General features: G+C 36.8%; 1 long non-coding RNA gene across 2 annotated transcripts; it reads left to right on the forward strand.

Moving 5' to 3' along the window:
* The first annotated feature begins 1,995 nt into the window (after positions 1-1,995).
* Positions 1,996-16,929, forward strand: LOC146923526 (uncharacterized). 2 transcript variants are annotated; one of them, XR_015009742.1, is made up of 7 exons: positions 1,996-2,416; positions 2,529-2,655; positions 14,760-14,940; positions 15,051-15,309; positions 15,406-15,573; positions 16,475-16,551; positions 16,655-16,929. It is a non-coding gene; the product is annotated as an uncharacterized LOC146923526 (long non-coding RNA). The 2 variants fall into 2 exon arrangements; XR_015009743.1 differs by having other exon boundaries at positions 16,475-16,541.
* Positions 16,930-18,274: the final 1,345 nt, after the last annotated feature.

Raw genomic sequence — 18,274 nt, forward strand, 5'->3', positions numbered from 1 at the left:
CCTCCATCCCATAATACTTGACACAGTTGACCTTATTACGCATGTCAATGCATAACCTTGAGCTTAAATATCTTGAATAATATATTAGAAAAATTATGAAAATTTGATATTTTGAAAATACTCATTGAGACGATAATAACGACATCTTATATGATATTATTTATCTTTGTATATTAGTAGAAAAATACGGTCAAAGTAAGTTATGTCAAAATTGCACATTTTCAAATGGGTCATCTATTGCTGGACGGATGGAGTATATAAGTTGTGTTCTTTTCTCACTGTCTATTTTCTTCATACGCATGAACCGAAAATCAAACTTCTAATCATATTTTTTAAGATTTCAAATTTCGTACCACTTGAATCAATTTATTGTTCGTAAAAAAAAAAAAAAGTCATGTGAATTCATCTAATATACCTAAATTGACTAATTGTTAGATATAATTGATTCCATGGTGGTACATACATATAATAACGTGAGTCCTTTTTGCTCTAAAGTTACTATAAAGTGAAATTTGATTCGATTAGTATATAGGAGTATATATTTAGAGAAATGATATTTTGACAACCATTTTTTGACAACTTTTGGACAACTCTCTCTCTCATACTCACATGATGTTGTTATCCTCTCTCTTCTTTTTTCTCTCTCCATTGTTTTTGACCAATAAGAAGTGAGAAAAACAAGGTTGTCAACAAAGTTGTCATCAAATGGATGTCAAAATATCATTACTCATATATTTATGCACATCATTTTCAATCGCCATGTAGCACCACATGCACAATCATGTGTTTTGGTCGAAAAAGTCTCGAGATATGTCATGATCCATTGCACGTATTGGTCTTTTGACCACCGGGAAAAGGTTTTTCTGTCTTATTTTAAGTGGCTAGATCCAGAAGTTAAAGCAAGAACAAATCAATCTAGGAGAAAGAAAAACAACAATGAATTCACTATCTAAATTATTTTATATATCGCAAATGCTAATAGATGCTCAAAATATAAAGAACCAAAGATAAATTTTTTGCCTTGAAACTCATGTTTAAAATATCAACTATTAAACCTTAAAAATTTAAATACACGATTTTTAAGGTAAATGTTGTTTGTCTTAAAATTTAATGTTGAGAAGCTTGAAAACTGATGCGGTTCTTCCCAAAGCATGAAGCACTATCCAATCTACGAGGCGTCTATACAAAGTAGAGCAGGACATGATGTGTCTAGAGTAGGGCATGAAGTGTGTGGAGCATGGCGCGAGGCGCTTAGTTGGACGGAGCGCGAGTCACCGTTAGATAGCAAAACGAGATGACTTTTAGGAAACTTAAAGGTCAAGGGTTAAGGGTCTTTGAATGAGATTGTTGGGTTGAGAAAAACATTATAAACACTTTGAATAGTGATATCTCATTGTTGGAGGAATTTAAGTTTTCTCTCTTGATTTTTCTTACAATCTTCATGTTGGTTGAGAAAGACTTGAAAAAAAGGATAGAAATTAAGGTTCGATGTTGAGAGATCTTGAAGTTAATTTTTTTTATAACATCTTTGTATCTTTTGTAAAGACTTATTCATAGTGAATTGTGAGTTGTTCCCTCCTCTAGGTATAGGTCAATTTCAGTCCAACTGGATAAACAATCTTCGTGTGTTTCTGTTCCTCTATTCTTTTATCTTTGTTCTTTAGTTATGATTGGGGTTTTGTTATACACACAAATTGATAGACCTCTTCTTAGTTAAATAGTGTTGTTTGGATTATTTGGTTGTTGGCTGTCGTTGTTATTTTCTCTACATCTTTGTTCTTGTTGGTTTTGACAAAGAGTTTGAGTATAAAATTTGTATCTTTGGTTCTCAGCATGTGTTATTAAGACACATATTAGCAAGACTCATTTTATATTGTATCATACTTATTTCTAATATGAATAACATTGCTAACAAAGTGTGTCAACCCTAATTCTACCAAAATTGGCGCCTTGCTGTTGCTATTTTTTTGGAAACGTTATGCCATAGTTTTTTTTGTTGGGCGGCGTGATTAATGCTATCACAATTCCTATGCACCGCTCAACCAACCTCTTTCTCTTTCCTTCTAGCGTGTTAATTTCCAAGACATCCATCCTTTTCTTTTTTTTGAACAACGACATCCATCCTTTTCAAGTTCCTACGTTCACCGCCCTCTGTTTTTCCAAGGCCTTCATCCCGTTTCCAGTCTCTCTTCTCTCTCGCACCCTTTCCACACCAACCTCCGCCTCTACCTCTCCATCGAATCTCCTTCGGAGCCTGTCTCTCCCTATGTTACAGATATGGAGAATGCATCTGAACAATCCATGGCAACGTATCACGATGGTAACAGTGACGGAATCTCTAATTGGGTGTCATGTGTTACCTTCTTTCTTCTTTTCATCCACCATTTCATCCACCAGACCACCACGTTTCCACCATGTAAGTTACCTTCTTTCTTCTTTTCTCTGAATCTCTAATTGGTGCTCAATTAAATAGATAAAATCCAATTCCCTGAATTTGATTTCTAAAATTTCACTTTTTCTCTAAGTAGGGTTTAGATTTTGGAGGAAAAGGGGGAAATTTCTCCGGGTACCTGCATTCTAATGAATTTCGGAAACCATTTTTCTGATTTGCGGTGGTCGATCCATTTCGGTGACGATGTGATTTCGACGGTTGAGGTAATCCTTAAATCTGCTTCTCTTATGATATATATAGCAACTAAATCGTTTGTTTCTTTTTTTTTTTGAGGGATAAATCGTTTGTTTCTGTTAGGTCATGCATTAGGTATTTTCATTTTCTTCTATTTTTTTACTTGAATTTTTGATTGATCAATGGAGATAAGTTACTTTGCATTGTGTTTGATGACAGTGCATCAACACTAGTTATTTAGTCATATTTAGGTCTTTATTATAGCATTTAGAGAGTCAACTGCAATGAATTCATGGTGAAATCAAGCCAAAACAGGAACAAGAGCTCAAGAGAAGAAACTTCAAGAAACCAAGGAAAATTGCCTAAAACTCAAAGCATCGTGCCACGATTGGTTATGTTCGTGGCACGTTGAAGGAAGCGTGGGACAAAGATTCATCTCTGGAAATTTCGTGGCACGAAGCAACATGCAACGTGCCACGATGGTTGATTTTGTTTGCTGCCACGTAGGATTAATGAAGCATCGTGCCACGACCAACCCGTAACGTGGCACGATGATGGGCTTTTCTGAAACCCTAATTTCTTTCTATAAATATCCAGCTGCTAGCAAGGGTTTTGGTACGGATTATTATTGCGATTTTGAGCACTAAGGACGACAGGAGACCAAGGAACGAGCTCTGAATCTCATACCAACACCCCGTTGGTTAGATTTATGTATGTTTTCTCTTGTTATTTCTTATGATCGTTTAGCTATGAGTAGCTAAACCTTTAGTTTGGTTAAGCCATGATGAAACTTTTGTAATATATGATTTTGTAGTTGAACTCTCTCTATAATCAATGCTATTCAGTTTTTATTCAGAATTACTTGTGTTTATTGCTTTTCATGATTATTGTTTTGTATGACTACTAGCCCTAGCTTCTTGCAATCACATGAATTGATCTTAGGAATTGAATGACTACTAGCCCTAGCTTTTAATCCTGAAATAGTAATTTTGTTTAACTCAACACTAGGAACCTAGAGATAGGAAATTGAGGGTTATGATACATGAATTAACGTTCCAATATTGCTTCCGCGGTTATTCAATCACGTTAAGAGATTAATAGGGTTATAACTTAGGAAAGGGCTTTGATGCGAGAGATTGATCAAAGTCACTTAGTTAATTTATCGTAAAAACTGAGTAGTAATTGAGAGTAGAGAGAGGTAGACTTTTTCATATAAAGCAATAGTGGATTCACCGGCTTAACCATTCATCTCGACATAATTTTCTTTCAAACTCTTTCAACTTTAATCAACTCTGATTAAAACAAACTTTTTCTGCCTAGGGCAACCAAATATAAATTTTACACATCCTAACGTCTAACGTACTTGTTATAATTGAAACTAACACAGTCCTTGTGGATCGATATTTATTACTACTTCGATAGTTTTTGGTACACTTGCCAGATATCTATCAAGTTTTTGGCGCCGTTGCCGGGGACTGTTGATTTATTTCAATAAGGCAATTACGTTATAATTTAGGATTTCTGCAATTTTATTTTCTGTTTTTAGTTTTAATCTTTCTGTTTCAGTATTCATTTGATTACTTTGTGTTGTGCAGTGCTACTAAGGTATTTGTTGTTTATGCGAGGTAAAGTGAACTCCAAAGATCTCGAATTCAATCCGGAAATAGAAAGGACTGCTAGAGCACTCCGGAAAGCTGCCCGGTTGAAAAGGTTGTCTCATTCCGTTCCACCGGGTGTTCGAGAACAAATACCTGAGCCACTCTCACTTGAATCTGAAACATCTGCTTCTCCTCAATCTGCTATCATGGGAGAACCTGCACCAAGACCAAAGCTAGGGGACTACGGGTTAGCAACTCATCGCGGTCAACTGACCCACACTTTTCAACCAGCTAACCCCGTTGCTTTCGACATCAAGACAACTGTCCTCAACGGTTTGCGGGACAAGCAATTCGATGGGACTGAAGCTATGAGTCCTCATGAACACTTGAGCCGCTTTGCTGAGACTTGTGAGTTTTGTGTGCAACCAGCCACCGTGACTGAAGCACAAAAGAAACTAAGGCTGTTCCCTTTCACCTTGACGGGAAGAGCAAAAGATTGGTTGCTAACAATTCCAAACGGGACTGTCCAAACATGGGAAGAGTTAGAGCTGAAGTTCTTGGAGAAATATTTCCCTATGTCTAAATATTGGGAAAAGAAGATGGAAATCTCTAACTTCAAGCAAGGAGAAGGTGAATCATTGTATGATGCTTGGGAGCGATTCAATTTGCTCCTGAAGAGATGCCCTAATCATGAGTTCACCGAGAAACAATACCTGCAAATCTTCACTGAGGGGGTGACGCTAAACACTAGAATGTTCTTAGATGCTTCCGCGGGAGGAAGTCTTAAGAGCAAGACTGATCATGAAGTTCAAGCCTTAATTGAAAATATGGCGAGTAATGAATATCGTGCTGAAGCTAAGAAGAAAGAAAGAGGAGTGTTTGGGGTAAGTGAACAAACAGCAATCCTAGCTAACCAAGCAGCCATGAACAAACAAATAGAGGCTCTTACTAAGGAGTTTCAAGGGTTTACTTTGGCTCATAAGCAACAACAGGTGGCTGCAATCAAATGTGACTTATGCGGTGAAGAACATCCCAATGGTGAATGTGTTCCAGAAGGATCAAGTGAGGAAGCTAATTTCATGGGAGGTTATCAAAGGCAAAATCAATACTACAACTCAGGTATCAACAAGCATCCAAATCTCAGTTACTCAAATAACAACGCTTTGAACTCTCAGATGCTTAATCCTCCACAACAACAAAGGAAGCCTTCAGCTCTTGAAGAAACTATGATGAACTTTATGAAGATGACTCAAGGCAACTTTGAAGAGATGAAGAAGAGTCAAGAGGCTGAGAGAAAGAACAATGAAGCCTCCAGGAAGATGCTTGAAACTCAACTGGGGCAATTAGCTAAACAATTGGCTGAACAAAACAAAGGCGGATTCTCAGGTAACACACAAGACAACCCTAAAAATGAGTCTTGCAACGCTGTTGAGTTGAGGAGCAAGAAGGTCTTGACACCTCTAGTTCCAAAAGTTCCAAAAAAGGCTGATGAAGTAGTAGTGGAGGAAGAAGAAGAAGGTGAAGTTGAAAAGAATAATGAGGTTGTAGTTAAAAAAATTAATGATCAAGGAGTAGTTGAAAATGAAAGGAAGAAAAAATAGAGGGAGAAAAAAGTGAGAAATTGATTGATGAAGATTCAATCTTGAGGAAGTCTAAGAGTCAAATATTGAAGGATGGAGATCAGCCACAAGTTGTTCCATCATATGTGAAGCTTCCATACCCTCACTTAGCCAAAAAGAAGAAGAAGGAGGAAGGTAAATTCAAGAAGTTCATGGAGCTTTTCTCACAACTTCAGGTGAACATTCCCTTTGGTGAAGCTCTTGATCAAATGCCCATGTATGCTAAGTTTATGAAAGACTTGCTGACTCGAAGAAGGAAACCAAAAGATGATGCAAACATTGCACTTTCAGAAAATTGTAGTGCAATTCTTCAAAAGAAACTTCCACCCAAATTAAAAGATCCAGGTGCTTTCACTATTCCTTGTTCTATTGGACCGGTAGACATTGGTAGAGCGTTGTGGGATTTAGGGGCAAGTATCAACTTGATGCCTCTTTCAATGATGAAGAAGCTTGGATGTGGGGAGCCAAAGCCAACAAGAATGACCATTACTCTAGCTGATCGGTCAATCTCTTACCCTTTTGGTATACTTGAAGATGTGCTAGTTAAGGTCAATGAGCTAGTATTTCCTGCTGATTTTGTAATCCTAGACATGGCTGAAGATGAAGACATGCCACTCATTCTTGGAAGACCTTTCCTTGCAACCGGTCGAGCTTTGATTGATGTTGAAATGGGCCAGCTTATGTTGAGATTCCACAACGAGCAAGTTGTGTTTAATATTTTTGAAGCCATGAAACATCAAGCTGAAAATCCTAAGTGCTACCGAATTGATGTTGTTGATGAGATAATTGAAGATGATTCTCGTAAGCCTCAACCAACACAACCTTTAGAGAGAACATTAGTTAATTCTATAGAGAATGATGAAGATACTGAAGATATTGAGGTAAAGGATTGTGTCAAGCAGCTTGAGGCAAGCAAGCAACAAATGCACCACCCGCCACTTGAAAACATATTTGGTGAAAAATATGGGGGATCGGAGACATTGAACAATGAAAAAGAAAAAAATCCAGAGTTGAAAGAACTCCCTCCACACTTGAAGTATGTCTTTCTTAGTGAAGATTTTTCCAAACCAGCAATCATCAGTAATACATTGACACCTTTAGAGGAAGAGAAACTAATGAGGGTGTTGAAAAGTAATCAAGGCGCATTGGGATGGAGCATTTCTGATCTAAAGGGTATTAGTCCAGCCTATTGCATGCACAAAATACATATGGAGGCTGAATACAAACCTGTGGTTCAACCTCAAAGAAGACTAAACCCAACAATGAAGGAAGTTGTCAAGAAGGAAGTATTAAAATTGCTCGATGCAGGTATGATTTACCCTATTTCTGATAGCTCTTGGGTAAGTCCTGTTCATGTGGTGCCTAAGAAGGGAGGAATGACGGTAGTGGCTAATGAAAAGAATGAATTGATACCCACACGTACCGTCACTGGTTGGAGAATGTGCATAGACTACCGGAGGCTGAATTCTGCAACAAGGAAAGATCACTTTCCATTACCATTCATGGATCAAATGCTAGAGAGATTGGCTGGTCAAGCCTTTTACTGCTTCTTGGATGGGTACTCAGGGTATAATCAGATTGCAGTGGCTCCGGAAGATCAAGAAAAGACTGCTTTCACCTGTCCGTTTGGTATATTTGCTTATAGGAGAATGCCCTTTGGGCTGTGTAATGCGCCGGCGACCTTCCAAAGGTGTATGCTCTCCATCTTCTCTGATATGATAGAGAAGAACATCGAGGTATTCATGGACGACTTTTCTGTGTTTGGTAAGTCTTTCGACCAATGCTTGTTCCACTTAAATGAAGTACTAAAAAGATGCACCGAAACTAACCTAGTTTTAAATTGGGAAAAATGTCATTTTATGGTTACCGAAGGTATAGTTTTGGGACATAAAATAAGTGCTAAAGGCATAGAAGTGGATCAAGCAAAGATAGAGGTAGGTTATAGAGAAACTTCCACCACCTGTTAATGTTAAGGGAGTTAGGAGTTTCTTGGGGCATGCCGGTTTCTATCGGCGTTTTATAAAAGATTTTTCAAAAATTTCTAAGCCCCTTTGTAACCTCTTGGTCAAAGAAAATGATTTTGATTTTGATTCTGAGTGTTTAAATGCTTTTTCTTTGATTAAAACCAAGTTGGTGACTGCACCAATAATCATTGCACCTGATTGGGATTTACCTTTTGAACTTATGTGCGATGCAAGTGATTATGCTGTTGGTGCAGTCTTAGGCCAACGAAAGAACAGATTTTTCCATGCAATTTACTATGCAAGCAAGGTTTTAAATGAAAATCAAGTTAACTATTCCACTACTGAAAAGGAGTTGCTTGCAGTAATATTTGCATTGGAGAAATTTCGTTCTTATCTAATAGGCTCCAAAGTCATTATTTTTTCAGATCATGCAGCTCTTAAATATCTCTTGACAAAAGGTGATTCAAAGCCTCGGTTGTTGAGGTGGATCCTTTTATTGCAAGAATTTGATCTCGAGATTCGTGACAAGAAAGGAGTGGAGAATGTAGTAGCTGATCACCTTTCAAGGTTGGAAAATGAGGAGGTGACGAAGAAAGAGAAGGCTATCACAGCAGAATTCCCGGATGAAAAGCTGATGTCGATTGAAGAAAGGCCTTGGTTTGCCGACATGGCGAATTTTAAGGCCGGTAATATAATTCCGGATGACATGGAACAGCACCAGAGGAAAAAGTTTTTCAAGGATGCAAACCACTATCTGTGGGATGATCCTTATTTATTTAAGGTAAGTGCTGACGGTTTGATTAGACGTTGTGTTGCAGGTACGGAAGCTAACAGTATCATGTGGCACGGCCATAGCTCAGCTTATGGAGGCCACCATAGTGGGGAAAGAACCGCTGCGAAAATCTTGCAAAGTGGTTTCTGGTGGCCCACTCTCTTCAAGGATTGCCAAGAGTTCGTAAAGAGGTGTGATGAATGCCAAAGAACAGGTAGTATCTCAAAGAGGAATGAAATGCCCCTAACTGGAATCATTGAAGTTGAACCTTTTGATTGTTGGGGCATAGATTTTATGGGACCATTTCCCTCCTCTTACTCTTATCTCCATATACTTGTGTGTGTTGACTATGTTACCAAGTGGGTTGAAGCGATACCATGTGTTGCTAATGATGCTAAAACTGTGGTTAATTTCTTGAAGAAAAATATTTTCACTAGGTTTGGAACCCCTAGAGTTTTGATCAGTGATGGGGGGAAGCACTTTTGCAACAATCTTCTTGAAACTGTGCTTAAAAAGTTTAATATCAAACATAAAGTTGCAGCTCCCTATCATCCTCAAACTAGTGGTCAAGCGGAGGTTTCAAACCGTCAGTTGAAACAAATTTTGGAGAAAACTGTAGCGTCTTCTAGGAAAGATTGGTCTAGGAAGTTAGATGACGCTCTTTGGGCATATAGAACTGCGTTTAAAACGCACCTTGGGATGTCCCCTTATCAGTTGGTTTACGGAAAAGCTTGTCATCTCCCAGTTGAATTGGAACATAAAGCTTACTGGGCTATCAAAGCCCTAAATTTTGATCAAACTTTAGCTGGAAAGAAAAGGTTGTTAAAACTTAATGAGCTAGAGGAGATGAGATTGCGTGCGTATGAGAACGCAGTAATTTACAAAGAGAGAACTAAGAGGGATCATGACAAGGGGTTGGTGAGGAGAGAATTTTATATTGGACAACTTGTTTTGCTGTTTAATTCCAGGTTGAAGTTATTTCCCGGGAAGTTAAAATCCAAGTGGTCCGGACCATTCGTGATTATAGATATGTCTCCTTATGGAGCAGTGGAGCTGAGTAAGCCTGGTGAGCAAGAAACTTTCAAGGTAAACGCACAAAGGCTGAAACCATACCTTGGAGGTGAACTCCCAAAGAATAGAGCGGGAGTGGTGTTGAATGATCCTTAAGGGTCATCATAAGTCAAGCTAGTGACGGTAAAGAAGCGCTGGATGGGAGGCAACCCATCGGATTTAAATCCACTCAGGTATTGTATTTATTTATTTATTTATTTATTTATTGCACTTTTTATAAAACAAAAACAGCAAAAATATTTTTAGAAAGTTGAAAAGAAATTTTTATTTGAAAACCTAGACCAACGTGGCACGATGGTTCTTCATCGTGGCACGTTTTGAGAATTGCTCCAACATTGTTCGCCACTGGAAATTTCGTGGCACGAACACTCTCAAAACGTGGCACGTTTGCTGGAAGAACTATGAACATGGCACGATGGTTCTATGATCGTGGCACGTTGCTACCCAGAATGATGATCGTGCCACGTTTTCATGCATCGTGGCACGTGAGTGGGAAGTTTTGAAATAATTTGACCGTTACAGATCGCTTCGTGGCACGACCCTGACCCAACGTGGCATGAAAGACCTTTGTCTATATAAACTTCTCTCACAAATTTCTCACCATTTCATTTTCCCTTAACAAAACTCTGCCCAAATTTCGTCTCACCCATTTTTCTACCTCTAAAAATCGCACCTAACCACCATTCATACATCTTCATCATTCTCACAAACATTCCAACCCATTACTTCATCAAACACATCAATTTTCTCCCACAAATTTGACCTAACCCTTATTGCACAAACCCTAACCACCCAATCTTCATCTTCCGCAATCCCAAAACATCCAAACAATCTAACCTAACTCCACAAATGGCCTCAGCATCCAACAAACGCTCCAGAACAACCCGCAGCACCCAATCAACCCAACCACCACAACAACCCGACTATGAGAAATTTCAGGATGACGAACATGCCGAGAGGTTTGAAAAGATCAAGGGGTTTAAGTTTTCTGGTGAAAGGAGGTTTGATTTCATCAACCTTCAGAGGTATCCTCAATTTGAAACAACTGTAAGAACGCTTGGGTGGAAGAAATTGAACGACATGGTTGAAAAAGAAAGCAATCGCACCATTGCTCTTGAGTTATTTGCTAATGCCTTTGGAGATGAGGATAATGTGGTTTATGTCCGTGGAAAGCAGATAGATTATAGCCCTAGAGCCATCAATGCATTTCTAGGGCTAAAGCCTCCAAGACAATGTCACGTAGAAATGAGGAGGTCAAGGAGCTCGAATAATTTTCCTTCCGATGATGTGCTTCAGCAGATTTTGCAGGAAATTGGCGAAGAGGGTGTTGATTATGTTAGGTCCAAAGCTACTGGGTTTCCTACTAGGATGGATGTGGTGGACCTCAAGCCACAATACAAAGCTTGGGCTTCATTCATTCATTCTACCTTGGAAAGTGTTTCTGCTACATCTGAGTTGCCTATGGAGAGGCTGTATATTCTGGAGGCCATTATTTTTGGCTATGGGATAAATGTGGGGCGACTGATCAATTTGAGTCTTAAGGAAATGGCAAATTGCAGGACTTCGGTGCATTTGGGGCACGTTTGCTTGATTAATGCTTTGTGTAAGAAGGAAGGTGTCCCGGAGGAGCTTGGAGACATCATGCTTAAGTCAAAGGGAGCTATTGATGATACTGCTATGGTGAAGTTTGAGAAGAAGAAAGGTCGTGAAGGACCACCGGTTCAGCGAGAGCGTGGAGGACCATCTCAGGCACAGCCCATGCAGGAGGATGCGCCTCAATACCCACCACTACACCCGATGATGCTTGATTACTTAGGAGGTATGACTTGATGGGCCCAGGATACATCATCACAGCTGTATGTGGACGATCCTTACTTTGGAGCGGAGCTTTCTCTTGCTGCTGATCAGCACCGTCAGAGGTCCCTTCAGAGCAATACTTTTGATAGGTTTGGCACTGAGGCCAACATGGAGGACTACTTTGTGGAGCAGAGGAGACGTGCTGGAGAGAGAGAGGGTCGTCTTCGATCCGACTTTGCTCGTGGGAAGGCAGCTAGTGATCAGAGCGTGAATGAATTTTATGCTGGCTTGCAGGGTGATCCGGAGGCCACTGATGAGGATGAGCAGTGATGGACTTAGAGTCCAAGTTTATTTTCAGCTTTCTATCTTTTGTTTCTTTTATTTTGATGTACTTTTTATTCCGTTTGAACATTATGTTGATGTGTCGTTGTTTGACTTTAATCCCCACCGTTTGTGATGCTTTCCTTTGTTTATTATTAATGAATCTGTTTGCCTGTGGAAATTTATCAGTCTCATAACAATGCTATACCAATGATATGCCAAAGAGTTCAAGGAGGATGATGCCTAATTGATACAAAGGGAAGTGTACGGCAAAGGAAGTAGGTAGCCACAACTCCCAGATATCTCAACTTGTAAGGTCCATAGCCAAATTTTTATTTTTCCAATTTTACATATATGAGTGTTCCATGCAACTGCTGTTTCTAGAACTTGCGATATTTCTCTATTTGTTGATTGGTCTTGTTTTGTACACACTAAGGCAAAGTGCTTGGTACCTTGAGCCTTTTTGAGCCTACCTTGATTTATGAATTATTTATCCTTTGTAAAGCCAATTTGAGCCATTAGGTATAGATCACTTTTGTTCGGTGACTAGCCACATTACAAACCTAGAAGACCTTAGGAATGAATGTCCCAATTATTTGTTTGAAGCTCTTTAGGTTGTGAAATGTTCAAGTTTGGGGTTGCTTTTGGAATTAGCAACTTACTAAGTTTGGGGTGGGGGTACTAGAGAACTAAGAAAAGAGAAATGATTCAATTTTATATGTTATCTCTTGAAAATAAAAAGCACTTGAAATGGTGCAGAAAAAAAAATTATGAATGAAAAGAAAAGAATCTTGTGTATGAGACCAACAATGTTTATATGTCTCAGAAAAAATAATAAGTTCTCTAGTACTCTTTGTGTTAAATTTGAAAGGAAGGATTGGTTTTCTGTGTGTTATCAAGGATACCCAAGTAGTATGAGCTTAACTTCATTGTTTTATAACACTACTTCCCAAATTATATCCACCTTTCACCTAAGCCCCGTTATAACCCTGAAAGACCTTAAAGTGTGTACTTGACTCTGACTTTGATTGACAGTTTAGAAATTTTTCAAGCTTATGGTAATACAGCAGACCTGCATGATGATTGTGTGACCCTATTCAAACAATTGCGTGGAGTTGTGGATTTGGAGGAAAGAGCTTGGCATCCGGTACATCATTACACCGGAAGGTAGTGAACTTTTTAAGCATATCATTGGGTGGTAAGTTGTTATCTCACTACGATTTTTCCATTTGCAAATTGATTCCTTGAGGACAAGGAATGGTTTAAGTTTGGGGTTGTGATGAGAGTGCATCAACACTAGTTATTTAGTCATATTTAGGTCTTTATTATAGCATTTAGAGAGTCAACTGCAATGAATTCATGGTGAAATCAAGCCAAAACAGGAACAAGAGCTCAAGAGAAGAAACTTCAAGAAACCAAGGAAAATTGCCTAAAACTCAAAGCGTCGTGCCACGTTTGGTTATGTTCGTGGCACGTTGAAGGAAGCGTGGGACAAAGATTCATCTCTGGAAATTTCGTGGCACGAAGCAACATGCAACGTGCCACGATGGTTGATTTTGTTTGCTGCCACGTAGGATTAATGAAGCATCGTGCCACGACCAACCCGTAACGTGGCACGATGATGGGCTTTTCTGAAACCCTAATTTCTTTCTATAAATATCCAGCTGCTAGCAAGGGTTTTGGTACGGATTATTATTGCGATTTTGAGCACTAAGGACGACAGGAGACCAAGGAACGAGCTCTGAATCTCATACCAACACCCCGTTGGTTAGATTTATGTATGTTTTCTCTTGTTATTTCTTATGATCGTTTAGCTATGAGTAGCTAAACCTTTAGTTTGGTTAAGCCATGATGAAACTTTTGTAATATATGATTTTGTAGTTGAACTCTCTCTATAATCAATGCTATTCAGTTTTTATTCAGAATTACTTGTGTTTATCGCTTTTCATGATTATTGTTTTGTATGACTACTAGCCCTAGCTTCTTGCAATCACATGAATTGATCTTAGGAATTGAATGACTACTAGCCCTAGCTTTTAATCCTGAAATAGTAATTTTGTTTAACTCAACACTAGGAACCTAGAGATAGGAAATTGAGGGTTATGATACATGAATTAACGTTCCAATATTGCTTCCGCGGTTATTCAATCACGTTAAGAGATTAATAGGGTTATAACTTAGGAAAGGGCTTTGATGCGAGAGATTGATCAAAGTCACTTAGTTAATTTATCGTAAAAACTGAGTAGTAATTGAGAGTAGAGAGAGGTAGACTTTTTCATATAAAGCAATAGTGGATTCACCGGCTTAACCATTCATCTCGACATAATTTTCTTTCAAACTCTTTCAACTTTAATCAACTCTGATTAAAACAAACTTTTTCTGCCTAGGGCAACCAAATATAAATTTTACACATCCTAACGTCTAACGTACTTGTTATAATTGAAACTAACACAGTCCTTGTGGATCGATATTTATTACTACTTCGATAGTTTTTGGTACACTTGCCAGATATCTATCAGTGTTGTACAATTTGATTGAGATTAACTAGAATTTTTCTTACCCCCACATGCATTTTATTTGACAATGTCATTGCAAAATTTATTTTGTTATTATTATTATAATTAGAATGAAAATAGTTTTTGCTTTTTGCTCCATGTTTTTGTTGATTGGATGTTAAACCATAAACACAATTTTCTGGTCAAAAGAGCTTCAGTTAGTCATGGTTTAGATGAATCTGCAATGTGCATGTAATATTATGATTTATGACGATGATTCCTGATTTTGGTAATCGCCTTTTTACTTGCATCAGGTGGGAAGAAGTTAGCTACCGTAGCACAGTTGAATATTTTCAGTTGTCCTGGTAAAAAAAAGATTAAAAAAATGTTCTGGTCATCCTATTGGATTCATATTTTTTTTACATGATATGGCCATATCTTATTTTTGTGATGCTTATGTTATTTGTATAATAATTGTTTTTACTTTAACTATCAGGTACCTGTTCGGTGTATCCTCTCATCTGTTGTTAGTGAAATATATGTAGCTATTTGGAGGATAGATGACCCTTAAAAGCATTCACTTTGATGAAAGCTATTTTGCATTTTAGTTGTTCGTATGTGTTTTGAGGTGTGCTAAGGCTGTTATTCTTCAACCAAACAAGTTATTTGTAGTTAAAGTAAGATTTGAGTTTTGATTTCTAATTTTTGTTCAACTTCCAATTTTATTCGTGCACGAGCTCTGTTAAAGAAGATAAGGAATCCTTCTTCCTGTTTCAACATTGATCAGCTTCCTCACGCTTAAATCAGTCGTGCTTCTGAAGACGACGAACCTTCAGTTGATCCCGATATCATTCGTGCACTAGCTCTGTTTACTTAGCAAAAATGGTTAAGAGTTTTGTGATTGGAGGAATATCCAAACAACTTCAACCACCGCCTCTAAGATGTGGTCGTAACCGTTGTAACTGCTTCAACAAAAACAGCTCCGACAAAGACCATTTGCATCTCTCTGGCACCACAACTAAATCAGTCACCGATTCCAACTCAAGGTAAAATTATAATCAAAATTCAGTATCCGAATTTCAATTTTAATTATTCCACTAATTGTTTTGGTTGATTTTAATTTTGTTTGTGATTTTTTGTAGAGTTGGATTCCTTATTAAGCTAAATTTGTTGAACTGACATAATTGGAGGATGAATGAGGCTGGCCAGTTTGAATCGGCTGGATTGGATGCTTCAGTTGAGGATGAGAGAGATTGAAATCAATGTCGCTTTCCTGGAGTCAGCGAGGGTGGCGTGTTTCTAGAGACAAGGTGCAAATGAATGTTTGTTATTTCTTTCAAATAAAGGTTTGTTATATTAAGCAAGATTTGTGAAATTTAAAGATTACTACTCTTTTGTTGAGTTCACGGGCAACCACTTCCTTTTGAGTTTTAGTTCCAACTCCTCCATTCATATAAACTATAATATACTAATCTTGGAAGATTCAACAATGTGAGGTATCATGGCTATTTTACATACATGACTATTTGGTTTTAACCTTTGTGTGTTTTTCCGCCATTCACTTACCTTATGTAGTTATTTGAATTCATGCCTTCTACCTTAACCTACTCTAGCATTGAAGGTTCATGTAGTTAAACATATGGTTAGATGAAAGTGTTTAATTTGCTACATTTTTTATTGTAGTTTTCTATTTCGTGGTGCCTTCATATGGATGATTTGTGCTTTAATGTATAGATGTTCATAGAAAGGAGTGCTTCTCACTGACTGTATATTTGTGGACTGCATTGAACCATGAAATTGATTTTGATCAGAACCCAAAATCCAAATTTTGTTAATGAATAAATATGTATTGGTTATTTTTTTGAACCTTGATTTCAAACCTTGCAAGTTTTATCTAAATATTGTTTTGTTCCTTATAATACTTCACAATTTACTTCACTTTTATGATATTCTGGTGAGAATTTACATGTATTTGAAGAAGCATCACAAATAAGCTACTTTTTCATTCACCATGGAGAATGAATAGAGTCCTTTTTCAGTGTTACTGTTATCTGCTAAAAGCCAATGTTTTTGTTGGTATTAATGTTTGATTAATTCTCCAATTGAATGTTGTGCTGCTGTCATGGACTTATATTACTTTAATTTGATACTTAAATTTGGTAATTACATGGATGTTGCTTAATTTTTTAAATTTATAATCCATTTTTTCAGGTTATTTTAGGTATGCACTTTTTGGTATTAGCTTCTGTTGTCGATTAAAATGAAGTTATCCCAATTGGTATGTTGAGGTATATTATCCATATTTGAGATCTTTGCATATGTAAAACAATTAATGTTTGTTAATATCAAATATCATACCTATTAAACTTCCACCATTTTATTTTTTGTCAGGTTGTTGTGAAGGAATGTCTGCATGTTGTTTGGTACCCTTTCGTTGCTGGAACAACCATCAAATGATTATTTCATACATTGTGATATTACATTCTTGCTTAATTATAAAATGATCTCATTGGTACTACTAATGTATAATAGTTTTGAGCCCGTCTTCAATTGAGACTAATAGCAACTAATATTGTTGCTATAACTATCCTTCTAAAAGTCTTTTGATTGTATGTGTTGCAACATTATCAATCCATTGTTATATTATGCATGCGTATTTGCGTTTATTTTCTATGGCCGAGACAATTGTGAACGATTCAATAAATATATCACCCGTTTATAATAAATTATTCTTATTCGATAAAATGTGTATACGTGATCATATTTTAGTCGATCAATGTAACTTATTAAATAAATTATGTGAATTTACTAGACCAATGTGTTATGCTTAAAATTTTGATGACCCGTGCGATAGTACGGGTGGAAAGTCTAGTTACAAACAATGTTTAGAAACTTACTATAAAATTTCCTATAAACATTTCCATGTGAATAAGTTTATATGATAAGATCAAACAGCTAATTATAACATATAGCTTATAGAGTGTATGTTTGTAATATCAAACTATGCACTGATATATCAAAAAGGGTTGGCCTCTAGAGGCTATAGTCACCCCATATTTTGAAAATTTATTTAGCATTAGTATAGTTTATATTTTATGCCACCCTATTTTATAGTTCATATTAAAGAATATTTAAATTTTCTGTTGTTTTTTATTTGTTGAAATTTTCTATTGGCTTAAACATGGATGATTGGTGTTTAATTTGATTTAAATATACTATTAAGGTGTCTTTGATATGCTAAACAATAAATACTTGACAAAACAACAATATGCATAACATCCCTCAAAAAAAAAAAAAATATGCATAACACAATATAAGGTATAACATCACAAGACAAACTTTTATACTAATATTGAATTATTTTTAGTTTGTTATGGACAAAAGGTTATTATAATATTTTAGACAACTTGTAATTGGAACAAAAAGTTGTGTTGCGGTTTAATGAAGGACAAAAAATTTAGTTTTTGTCTTGTCTCTTTACTCGAGTCTGTTATATCCTTAAAACAGTTTTACAAATCAAACAGTGTACAATTGAAGTTGTCATGTCTTTCATTTATTAGCATATTAAATACACCTTTAATTATTATCTCTTGTTAGATAAAATGTTGTGAAAATCGCATCAGATTGAGCATGTGTTTGGTTTCAATTCTTAGAAGGCCAAAAGTAATTCTAGAGGTTGTAGAATTGATTTTAGGATGTTTGGATGATTTAAAGTAGAATTGATTTTACTTGAAGCTACAATTTGTAGTTTTTGAATTCTACAATTAATTTTAACCCTAAATTCATTGTTAGATCCACTTTTACATAAATACATCCAAACATAAATAAGTTTACATTCAACTCACATTTATCCAAAATTTTACAAAATCATTCACTAAAAATCAATTCTCGTAAAAGCAATTAGAGCCCGTTTGTTATAGCTTTTTTTAGGAAAAAATCACTTTTTTTAAGAAAATAATCACTTTTAAGAATACTGCATCCGTTTGTTATAGATTTTTAAAAAAAATCAGA

The sequence above is a fragment of the Medicago sativa genome, chromosome 5 (assembly GCF_051527215.1).
Source record: "Medicago sativa cultivar Bolivia chromosome 5, Bolivia_mono, whole genome shotgun sequence".
Lineage (NCBI taxonomy): Eukaryota > Viridiplantae > Streptophyta > Magnoliopsida > Fabales > Fabaceae > Medicago > Medicago sativa.